The sequence below is a fragment of the Coptis chinensis genome, chromosome 3 (assembly GCF_015680905.1).
Source record: "Coptis chinensis isolate HL-2020 chromosome 3, ASM1568090v1, whole genome shotgun sequence".
Classification (NCBI taxonomy): Eukaryota; Viridiplantae; Streptophyta; class Magnoliopsida; order Ranunculales; family Ranunculaceae; genus Coptis; species Coptis chinensis.
In genome coordinates this window covers 91964877-91976861 of record NC_141458.1, presented here as the reverse complement: position 1 = coordinate 91976861, position 11985 = coordinate 91964877, and the positions used below count along the sequence as shown (strand labels likewise).

The following is an 11985-nucleotide window of genomic DNA, read 5'->3' as shown; positions in this document are numbered from 1 at the left end:
AAATTAATCCGACGCATTCCTCTTACTTATATCGTTTTTTCAAGGTCAATTATATACGTTCCTATCAAGAAGAAACATTATCTGCTCTTACAACATTATCAAATCAATCCACATACAAAAATTTATCAAATGAAAAAGGCTAATAAGAAACACAGTAAAGAGTTGCACTAATTTGTTTTACTCGAAGCTGTTTTCCGCAAAGTGACAGAGAATTTGACGGATGTACAATATGATTTCCCATAAATTGTAACAGCTCATTCATAATTTCATTAACTAGATTATCGAAAAAAAAATCATGAACTTTTCAGTAAGGGATATAAGTTTCGTATTCGACTTCAAGCTTGCATGCCCTGCAGGGGTGTAAATGACAGCCAATATGGTTCATATGGGATCTTCAAATAACATGTGGTTACAACTGACATAATACAAATTGATATGGAATAGTACCTTGTCCTACATCAGGAGATGACCTACAACTCACATAATACAAATTTAAATGACAGCCAATATGGTTCATATGGGATCTTCAAATAACATGTGGTTACAACTGACATAATACAAATTGATATGGAATAGTACCTTGTCCTACATCAGGAGATGACCTACAACTGACATAATACAAATTGAATAGGGTCTGACATGGCCTGAAATTGGCTTGTGGGATGCTGAACACAGAGCTGGTGATATTTAGACTTCAGGTGGACTGTAACATTAGTACTTTACTCTATTACCCATGCTAGCATAGCTCAAAACTTACAATTTTTTCTGCCACCTTCCTTGTATCATCATTAAAGTATTCGCCATTCTTGTTTTGCCGAGCTAAAAGCCACAAGCTAGCTCTATCATCCTCATCAAACGATTCTCCCAACTCTTCTTGCTATAATGAGATATACAAAAAAAAAAATCAATTTAGTTATGAAGTATTTGATATGGCTTACTATGTACATTAAGATTTTAAAATGTTGTACAAGTCCTTACCATCTTATCTATCAAGCCAGCATATCCAAGCCTACTAACTCGGTGATTATACTTTTACCCTTTGCCCTTCGTGCGGTTGCAACTTACTCTTCTCCTAATGGATAAAAAAAAATGTATTAATTTAAATAGAACAATATACCTATTTAAATGTCTCACACATACCTGGAACTCTTCTGTTAATCTCGACTTCACAAATGCATCCCAGTCAGCTTTTTTAATTAGCTTATACTTTGCAGGTGGTTTTGAAAGTGCCTCGGGATCATCTTTAAATGGCATAATATATTTGACAGTCAACATATTCTTGAAGGTCCTCCATCTAACTCCAAACGATTTCAAAACTGACTTCCTATACCTTATATCTATATCAAATCTTATCTGGGTCACGAATAAATAAACCGAATCCAAGTTACAAGCAAGATAAGAAACAACAAGAAAATAAAAATTCAACATTCAAAATAAATTACCAGTATGCCAGCCCATAATAGTTTTAAAAGTTCTGGTGGTGCTTTCGTCCACTTTTGAAAAGCACTTAGGGGAATCAGACTCCTCGCAAGAGCACCTTCCCAACCAGAAAGCTTATTACAAACTTTTCCACCTATAGGCCTACCTTTCCCATCAAAGTGAACTTTTATGATGATACCATCCCAATCACCAGAAAAACAGTGCATTACAGTTGCGCCTCTCCTTTTTACTTTGGTACTTATAGGTGTTTCGTTTTCAGAATGGACAACCTCATCCTCAGAATGAACAACCTCATCTTCAGAATGGACAACCTCTTCCGGATCCATGGCTAGTAGGCTAAGCTTAAAAATATAAGCACAGGGCATTAATTAGTATTATATGAGATGAACAAGAATATGCACAGAAGGAAAAACAAATATATATATAAACACCTAGTAATAGCAATTTGTTTGAATAATACCTGGCATAGATGAAGTCTACTCATGAAATAAGTAAAGCTCCAAATGGAAAAACAGAAAAAGTAACTAATAGAAATAACTAAATACAAGATTCACTAAGGCTTAAAAAAAACTTGATCAATTGACAACTTATAGAGAATCTTACAATAAAAAAATCCCAGAAACAAAAGAGAAGAAAATAAAACAAAATGACTAGGTTTTAGATGATTCATTCTCAACCCATATTCCCTCATAGTCTTCACGTGTATAAACTAACCGAGATTCATCAATCAAATCAAAAGAATCAGCACTTGGAAATACTTCAGGATGAACCTTGTCTCCTATGTCCCCATCAAACACGTCATTACCAATATCGCCAACATTATAACATCTTTTAGGAACTGCCAGAGCAACTGACCACTTAGGATCAAGTTGGTCGGGAACAAAAAAGACTTGTTTGGCTTGAGAAGCTAAGATAAACGAATCAGATTTATGCCCAACTCTACCAAGATCAACTAATGTGAAACCCAAATCATCTTTCTTGATACCATTCCTACTATCAACCCAATCACACCTGAACACTGGAACGTGAAAATTAAAATAATCAAGCAGCCATATTTCAACAATAACTCCATAAAAGGACATATCAGAAAAGGCTGGTTTCTTATCCTTCGCACTTGCAACTTGCATTGCTGCGGCCACCAAGCTCACGCCACTGTTTTGAGTGACACGTGAAGCATCCCGATTTTTTGTGGAAAACCGATAACCATTGATGATATAGCTCTCATAATTTAATATATGCATCCGAGGCCCTTGAGATATCCACATTAAGGTATCTGAGACTTTGTTATTGGTAATGCATCGCTCTTGTGAAACCTGTGTTCTTTTAAGGGTTAGTAACAATTTTAGATCATCCATTGAAACACGGGGCTTGAAATTAGAAGAGTATCCTTCGGGAACTTTCAACTCATGCAATGTTTGGCAAACTCTTCTTTTTTCATCCCTAGATAATGTAAAACAAGCTGGGGGTAGAAAAGTTTTACTTTTACCTATCTTTGGTGCCAACTCCGCCCTTCCCATCTCCTCAAGATCAAGACGACCGTTAACAGTATCCTTTGTTTTGAAAGGAATGTTAAGCAATGTACCAATAATGCTGTCACAAACATTCTTTTCAATATGCATGACATCCAAGTTGTGTCTAACAGGCAAATACTCCCAATAGTCGAGTTCAAAAAATATTGACGACTTTTTCCAACATTTCAAAATATCATCGACTCCAGTATCAACCCTTGTTGATGTGGTTGGCGTCTTTGCCTTTTTCTCTGCACCCTGTCGCTTTCTTTTACCCATTGACTTCTTCAATTTTTGTTTCGTAACTTCTTTCCGCCCTTTCGGTTTTACTAAATTCTTCGCAATTACATTCTTAACTTTTTTCCCCAAGAAATATTAAGCAGTTTAACCTTTTCTTTTACTTTCTCACCGGTTAATAGTTCTGGTTGTGATCGAAACTCTTGTTTACCATTAAACATCTTCTTCTGCTTTCTGTAAGGGTGGTTCTTTGGGAGGAATCTTCTGGTGGACATGTATACAATCTTCTTAGAATGCTTCAGTCTGAGCGAAGGTGTATTCTCACCGCATATTGGACAAGCATAATATCCTTTAACGCAACAGCCAGATAGATTACCAAGTGCGGGAAAATCATTTATTGTCCACATTAGCACAGCTCTCAATGTAAAGGATTCATTCATGCATCATAAGCATCGACCCGATATTCCATAAAATTTTTAAGTCGTCAATCAAGGGCCTCAAGTACACATCAATATCGTTCCCTGGTTGTCGTGGACCTGATATCAACAATGTAAGCATCATAAACTTTCTCTTCACGCACAACCATGGTGGAAGGTTGTAAGTGATCAACATAACTGGCCAACAACTATACCTACTACTCATAGAACCGTGTGGATTGACACCATCTGCAGAGAGTGCGAGACGCAGATTTCGTGAATCTGCTGCAAACTCTGGCCACATGCAATCTACAGTCTTCCATGCTGGGGAATCTGCTGGGTGACGCAATTTGTCATCAACTTCTCTTGCATCAGCATGCCATGTCAAATCCTTTGCTGTTTGCCTGGACAAAACATCTTTTTGAACCTTGGGATGGGTGGAAAATACCACAAAACTTTTGCGGGCACACCTTTACTTGTCTCGGTCATATTTTTATTCTCCTTATATCTTGATGCTCCACAAGTAGGACACACAAGAAGATCCTTATAATGCGTCACCTTCAGCAGGATGCAGTCGTTAGGACATGCATGTATCTTTTCATACTTCATTCCATAGATGGACAATGTCTTCTTGACCTTATTCAGTGAGGACGGTAGTAAATGACCTTCGAGAAGCGCCTCTCCAAACAATTTCAAACTTCTCAAAAAAGTCTTGTCCGACCACCCACCTTTGGCTTTTAGATTGAATAGTTTAACCACCATTGATAACTTGGTAAACTTTGTACACCCTTCATATAATGGTTTCTCAAAGATCTTGGAGCAATTGTTCAAACTCTACAGATCACCGTGAATTGGTCACGCCCAAAGATCTAGCAAGTTTTTGTACTTGCGCATCTTCTCGAGTTTCCATATTGTGATAATCTTGATGGTCTCCATTTCCATCGACACTAGAAGGGGCTACATTATGACTTTTCTCCCGTGATATATCCAGCTAGTATAGTGTTGGTCGATACCGCATTCAAAAGGTGGTTTCTAACCTCCTTTTTGAGTAAACTCACAAAGATTCACACGTGTTTGCATGGACATCTTATGAGAATGGTCTCACTCTCTGTTGGATTTGCAAACAGAAGAAAATTCTTAACCCCTCCAATATATTCATCTGTTAGCCTATCCTTGGATATCCACATTTTGTCCATTTCGAATAAAGTATAACACAAAAAATCCCAAAACACCCAAATTTTGCACTCTTTTAGTTAAGAAAATAAAAATAAAAATAATCGCTTCAAGATCATTAAATCTGTTAGTGATTTTATTTTTCTCTATTACTATGTATTCTCATAGGCACCATAAAAGTGCTCTAATTTTTGTATCACTACTACTTTCCAGTAGACATTTGCAGTGGAGCAAATTAATTTACTTACTAACAATCTCAATTTGATTACTAGTTCACTGTAAGTCCGTAACACACTGTTCACACTTCTTCTATATATAAAAGGAGACACTGCTCTATGACTCTCTCTCTCTCTCATTTTTCACGCAATGAGCATACTCCACTCTAAATGGATTGTTTGACTGCTAAACAAATTATCATTCTAACATATTATTATAATCATTATCTCTAAATGGCGTTTCAGCTTAATAGACTCTTTGTATTCGGTTCTTTACCCGGCAAGTTTTCTACTTCATCTCATTTACCAATCATGGTAATAATTATTTCTTCTAACTTTTCACACTCTAATTCTATTCATTTTATTATTATTATTATTATTATTATTATTATTATTATTTACACTTAGAGAATTGCTAGCGTCCTCCCCCTTTAAGGGGTAGGACCATCCTACCTCTATATCTGACAAAAGAACTTACTTGTTGACCATTTCTAGAGGTTCCTCTTTTATTAAAACTAAATGAAGTAAAGACCAAAAATCAAGAAGTGAGTTGACTCACTACCTTCTCATCCAAACTAAAAACAGACCGACCTTCACTGAAAGCCCCACCAGAACTGGTCTAGTGATGAACATATCATACCCCTGAATTTCGTCATAACGTTCTCTTATATTTTGTACGGGATTTGGTCTGGAGCACTCACTTTCTTTGTTCCATCCCATCATGGTTCCACACTTCCACTATGACCACAATACATGCTGTCTCCTGTTATATAGAAGTATGTCGACCTATTTTTGGTTTTTACGCACTAGCTATACACACTACACCATAATTACATGCTTATAGTAAATAATGCAGACTTGAAAAAAAAATAGCTAAAACAATTTTCTTTAAAGAGAGAAAAATCCACACACTTTCTAGTTTCTACTATATTATGGTTTAAATCAAAACAAGCTTAGTCACATGTTTGAATGGACTAGACGCGAGAGCAATAAGCATGTACTAAGTAAATGCAGCTGTGCCTATGTTGTTGTAAGATGCTATGTGAGCCCCAAATCCAACATTTAAGGACCCCTGTACACAAATACACGTTTTCGTACTAGAACTACCATACCCCTGTAAAATTAATGGAATGTTTTTTGCAATTTCTCAAGTACCAACTCTAAGATTTTCATTCCAAACATGTTTGTGACACCAATACAGTTCTTTAACTTCCTTACATAGAGGTAAAACATCATGATAGTAATCATCCTTGAACACATGAGTTTGACTATTTACCAACATGCATTATCAAACATAGAATAATTGCCCAGAAAACAGATGCAATAAGTCCCATATATAAACATTTATCCAAACATTCTAAGTACATCTGCAAATTCAACTCAAGTTCATCAAAATTCTAAAATCCAAAATTTAAAGCAACTTGCTTTCAACATTTAAACTCAAGTAAAAAATTGCATCGCCTTATTCTATGAAATTCTACACATGAGACAAACATATAGCAAAGAAATGTAAAATTCGAGATTCAAATACCTGAACCGATAAAGTAGTAGAAATTTCGGCTGGAAAGCTCTCCACCGACTGCCATTACAACACCAAAACAATGAGGAATCTCCACTTCAAATTAAATGAATTTTTAGAAGGAAAAAAGACAATGAACCTGGTTGTGAATTAGTAGTATGTTGAAATCTTTGGATTTCGGTAAAAGGTATGAAAAAGGGTTTTGAGATTACAGCTGCCTAGTTTAGTTTGGAAAAGAGAGAAAATAGTTAGGTCTATTTTGTTTTGGGTTCTTTGTTTTCGATAATTTGGGCGAAATGGGCCGGGGATATCGAAAACATGGGCAGGATAAGAAAATAAAGCGCGGGCAAATTTTTTTCCTATGAAAACCAATAAAAAAAAAAAATGTAGCAGCGGCCTAACTAATATCGAGGCTAGAGGTGCACTTTTAGCCGCGGATGGTGACAAGCCGAGGCTATAAACCACATTTTGTCTCAACTAAGTATGGCCGCAGGAAAAGGTGACTTTTAGCCTCCAAATCTATGGCTGCCACAAAATCCTCCCAAGAAGAAGAAGAAGTTTTTTTTAGTGACAAGATATAACTACTTGTGTGATTTGTTCAAATTTCAAATGCTTTAGTGGATTGCTTATGTTGTAAAGAACCTTTCTTGGAAGATTTATGAATTTAAAGAGGAACAGATTTGGAAAGCAACTTTGCCACAAGATATGTTGATAATTGTTCATAACTAACCAAGAGAAAATGACTTAATCAATTTGAAGAAGACCAACTCAAACATCAAAAGAAATTACATAGCCTGTGTCTCTGGAATTCTCTTCTATTTCCCTTTTTCTTGTTTCTTGTTTTTAATTGGACTCAACCCACTTTAAAAAAATGATTTTAAAGAAAGCAGCTCAAAACATTTACTGGTCACCTTTTCTTGTTTTAATTAGAGGTAGGATGGTCCTACCCCTTAAAGGGGTGAGGACGCTAGCAATTCTCTTACACTTATTTGTGGTTTTGCTCGACAATCACAATGCAGGACACTGCAGAATTATTCAGGGAGTTGTTTACAATATTCTCCATTCAGTAATAGTGTTAACTATAGTAAATGTAGTTCGCACCTTAAGTTTAGAAAAGAAGGGGGCACTTGTATAATTCACTTGTGAAAACATCCAATTCGGAGGAAACCCGTTTCTCTTTCAGCCACCCCGAAACTTCGTTAACCTCTCATAAAGGTAGGACTCTATCACAGTTACCTAGGCACAGGATCTCGAGTCGATCGACTCGATTCGATTTCTTGATTTGCTTAAGACATCAAAAGTGATGATGACAAAGGGCTTCTATGTTAGCTCATTCTACCTATAGTTCTTACAAGAAGGCCTTGACTACTTCAACAACAAGAACTGTCTCCCTCAACAATAAATATAACCCTTATATCGATCAGTCAATAACGCCTCTACTCTCGAACTACAAGGCCTATCTTCTACCTTTAACGCCCTCAAACAAGACGAAACATACCAGTCTTTTATCACCGTGGAACGGGTTGTAACCGGAATGATCGATCGGAGGGACAATGACAAGTCGTGAGTCGACTTCAGGTTACCTTACAGTTGCTTACCCGCTGTTGCTTCCCTTACTTCTGCTTTCCCCTATAGCTACCTTTCACCGAGCACGACTCTTGCAGCCAACTAAAACTAATGCGATGTGCGCCGTTCTCAATCTGCTAGTTCCACCATATTTTCATTGATCATCACCGAGGAGGAGAGAAAGCATTCAGACGGGCGGAAAATCTTGTATGATCACAACATATACTGCCTAGAGAGTACCGTGAGATTCAATTTTGGTTCGCAAGAATGTATCGGTAGGAGGTTCTTTTCGCTTAAACCCACCAAGTTAAATGATAGTAATGGAGTGAAGAGTGCTACCGCTAACCCGGTTGGTATATTTCGTAAGTCGGCAAAGGCATTTATTGTTCAGAAAGCAGTTTCTAATGGGCACGCTATGGTCGGGTCAAAAAGAGTGCTTCAGATGCTACTACCAAATCGGTCTGAGAAAAAAATTAATGTGGCAAAGCCCAAAGATGGAGAGAAGGAGGCGAAGGTGGAAGTAGCCATTTCGACTCCAAAAGGTAGTGGCAATATAAAAAAGACCAAGCTTAGGGGAAAAAGAACTAGGTGGCAAATAAGAATAAACTAAAAGAACTTTCTGGTACTACTGTTCCTTCTGGTGATGCTAAGATTAGTGGTTTTAAACAAGCGAAGAAGCCCAACCTGACCAAACTTGCTACCCCCACAGGTGATGCAAAGGTTAATGGTTCTAAACAAGCTTTTAACTCAGAGAAGGCTAGTGTGACCAAAATTGATGGCCAATCTGTTCAGGCTTCAGAAGTAAGTATGAGTGTTAACAGTGTAATTTTTGACGACACATTTCTTACTACTTGATCTGATATATATATACACACACAAATGCGGAAGAATATAAGTTCAAATCAAATTCAATAAGGAGAACTAAGTTCACTTAAAAATATAATGTTAAAACATCCCTCGGAAACTATGGCATGGTTCAGAAGAGTTTTACAAACAAGAAATCCATATACGTGTTAAACAACAGAAAATAGCATCAGCAAGCCAGAATCCAGTTGAGTTTTACAACAGAAAATAGCATCAGCAATAAGCATCAGCAATAAGCATCCAGAGTTTTACAACAGAAAATAGCATCAGAGTTTTAAATAGCATCAGAGTTTTAAACTCTGATATATATACATCAGAGTTTTACAACAGAAAATAACATCAGCAATAAGCATCCAGTTGAGTACCCAAAAAGAATAACTAAAGCAATCCAGAATCCAGATACGTGTTAAACAAGATTGCAGCCAAAACAGGTTATGTATAGATAATACCTTTAAAAAAAATTCCAAACACCCTATTTAATGAAATTTTAAATCAAAACAACATTATAAAACCTTTATAGAATGCTTAACAGATAACAAAAAAACAAAAGTAAAATCTTACTTGTTAATAAGAAATCACTTCCTTGGCAAAAGCAACGCACTCCACTCCAAGTTTGACTCTAAGAGAACACTGCTACGATTCTGAAATTCAAGATGAGTTAAAAGATGCATTATTTAAATTTATATATAATTGAGATACTATGCTAGGGTTTCCAAAGCAAATCCCTATGAATCAGAGTGAAGGGGAATATTTACCTCTTTCGCGCGTTAACCAATCTCCAATCCCAATTTGACAACTTACGATAATAAACTGTTAGGGTTTAGGAGAATCCGGGAATTAGATTAGAAAGCGCGCGTTGTATATTTGTTGAGCGGGGAAATTCTTTCTCCATATTGATTTTATTACCTTCGGTATTAGATAGGGAATCACAGTTTTGGTTATTTGCGATGTTTGGTTATTGAGTTACCAAAAAAAAAAAAGTTTGGTTATTAAGAATTGGGTATACTCATAGTTCGGAATTTCGGAATTCTCGGAATTCCGACAAATCCAAAATCCAAAATCCATTAAATTTCGACTCCTATCACATTCGAAATTTCGGATATTTCAACTCTTTATTTGGAATTCCGTTTTTTTGAAAAACCGAAATTCCGGGCGGAATTCCGAAGTTTCGTTCGGAATCACGAACTATGGGTATACTATTACTGACTCGAGACTTAACCCAATTATTCATATTCACAGTTCACTCGACCCGGTCGGTTACAATGGTTTCGTTTTTAATTGTTCCCAAATGGTTAGACAATTAATTAAACACCGGTTAGTGCCGAAGGAAAAAGTTAGACAATTTTTACTTGACGCTTTGTGAGAATGAACTCATAAATTAGACACCAAACTTGACACATTAATAAAAAACGTCAAAGATATTTATGACGGCTAGCGTATAACAGTCAACATTAACATCATGCGTCATAAAATGAACGATAAGTATACAATTGTTAGTCACTAACTTGACACATTGATAAAAAACGTCACATATATTTATGACGCATGACCTATAACCGTCAACATTTGACATCAAGCGTCATAAAATTAATGGTGAGTTAGAAATAATGACGGGTTATACGAAATTCGTCAAGGTAGAAAAAAAATAGCCATCATAGAAAGCCATTTTTTTTAGTAGTGATATACAATATGTCGATTTACAAGTGGCCTCAGAGTGCGATTAAAGATGCCGAAAAAGCGATGAGAAATTTCTTATAGAGTGGTGACCCATCCATAAAAAAGGAGTAACGGTTGCGTGGGACAAAGTATGCAAACCTTACAGAGAAGGAGGGCTCGGTATTAGAAAACTTGGAGAAGTTAATCGAGCAATGCTCATGAAGTTAGCCTGGAGGTTTCTAGAAGAGACAGATGATTTTTCAATCTTTATGCAAAACAAATATCTTACAAGAGATGGTGATGTGATAGGCTATTATAGGCCAACCTCTATATGGCAGGGCATCAAAGAAGCAATGCGAGAAGTCAGACCAAGAACTCAATGGGCTATTGGTAGTGGCAATCTTGTGGATATCTGGAGAGACAATTGGCTGGGTTCTGCATCACTCAAAGATGCACTGAATCTCACCAACCATGAACTCAAAGATTGTAACTCCAAAGTAAGTACACTTATTGTAAATGGATCTGTCTAAATACCAAGTAACTTTCAGGCCTTGATAACCACTGCTGGACTCACAACTGATGGCATTCTAAAATGGAACGATGGTGATAGAGACACACTTATTTGGTGCCCCGACCTCAAAGGGAAATTCAGTGTTGCCTCGGCATTTCAAGAAATCCGCAGGAAAAGAAATGTGAATAGTTGGCACAAGCATATGTGGAACTCACACACTCATCCTAGAACCGCAGCTATAGCATGGAGAATTTGTCAAAGGGCCATATCAACTGATGAAGCAGTCAAAAGAAGGGGCGTCAAGCTAGTTTCTTACTGCTGACTTTGTGGAAATAATGAAGAAACAAATTCTCACCTTATATGGGAATGCTCCTTCTCATTACAGATATGGAGCTGGCTCAGACAAAAGTTTAAGATGAGAGGAAATTTCAACAAGTTAAATGATGCCATCAAACTCTCTCACCGTAAGTCCACTAATCAAACAACTATGGACCTTGGCAGTGGTGGGCACTATGACCATCATTTGGAAACATAGGAACATGGTTGTGTTTGAAGACAAGAAGCCAGACATCTTAAAATGCCTTAGACAAGTCAGAAGACAAATTCATTGTTCTTCTCACTTATCCAAGGCTGTCATGTACTCAGAAGACACTCAAATTCTCAGCGATTGGGGCATTCAAGGGAAACTAAGAACTGCTCCCCAAATAGAGAGTGTTAACGGGTTGCACCAAATGCTCCAACCATCAAAGTCAACACCGATGGGGCATCTAGGGGTAATCCAGACTTGCCGGGATTGGATCTACTTTCGGAGATCGAACGGAGATTTTCTCTTAACTTACTTGTAGGGCGTGGGAGTGACTACGAAGTTTCGGGCTGAGTG

At 37.0% G+C, this 11985-nt stretch overlaps 1 long non-coding RNA gene across 1 annotated transcript; it reads right to left on the bottom strand.

Moving 5' to 3' along the window:
• Positions 1-6306: 6306 nt before the first annotated feature.
• On the bottom strand, positions 6307-6860 carry LOC147511639 (uncharacterized). Its single transcript, XR_015217040.1, has 2 exons — positions 6648-6860; positions 6307-6568 (listed from the first exon to the last, which is right to left on the bottom strand). It is a non-coding gene; the product is annotated as an uncharacterized LOC147511639 (long non-coding RNA).
• Between the last annotated feature and the right edge of the window lie 5125 nt (positions 6861-11985).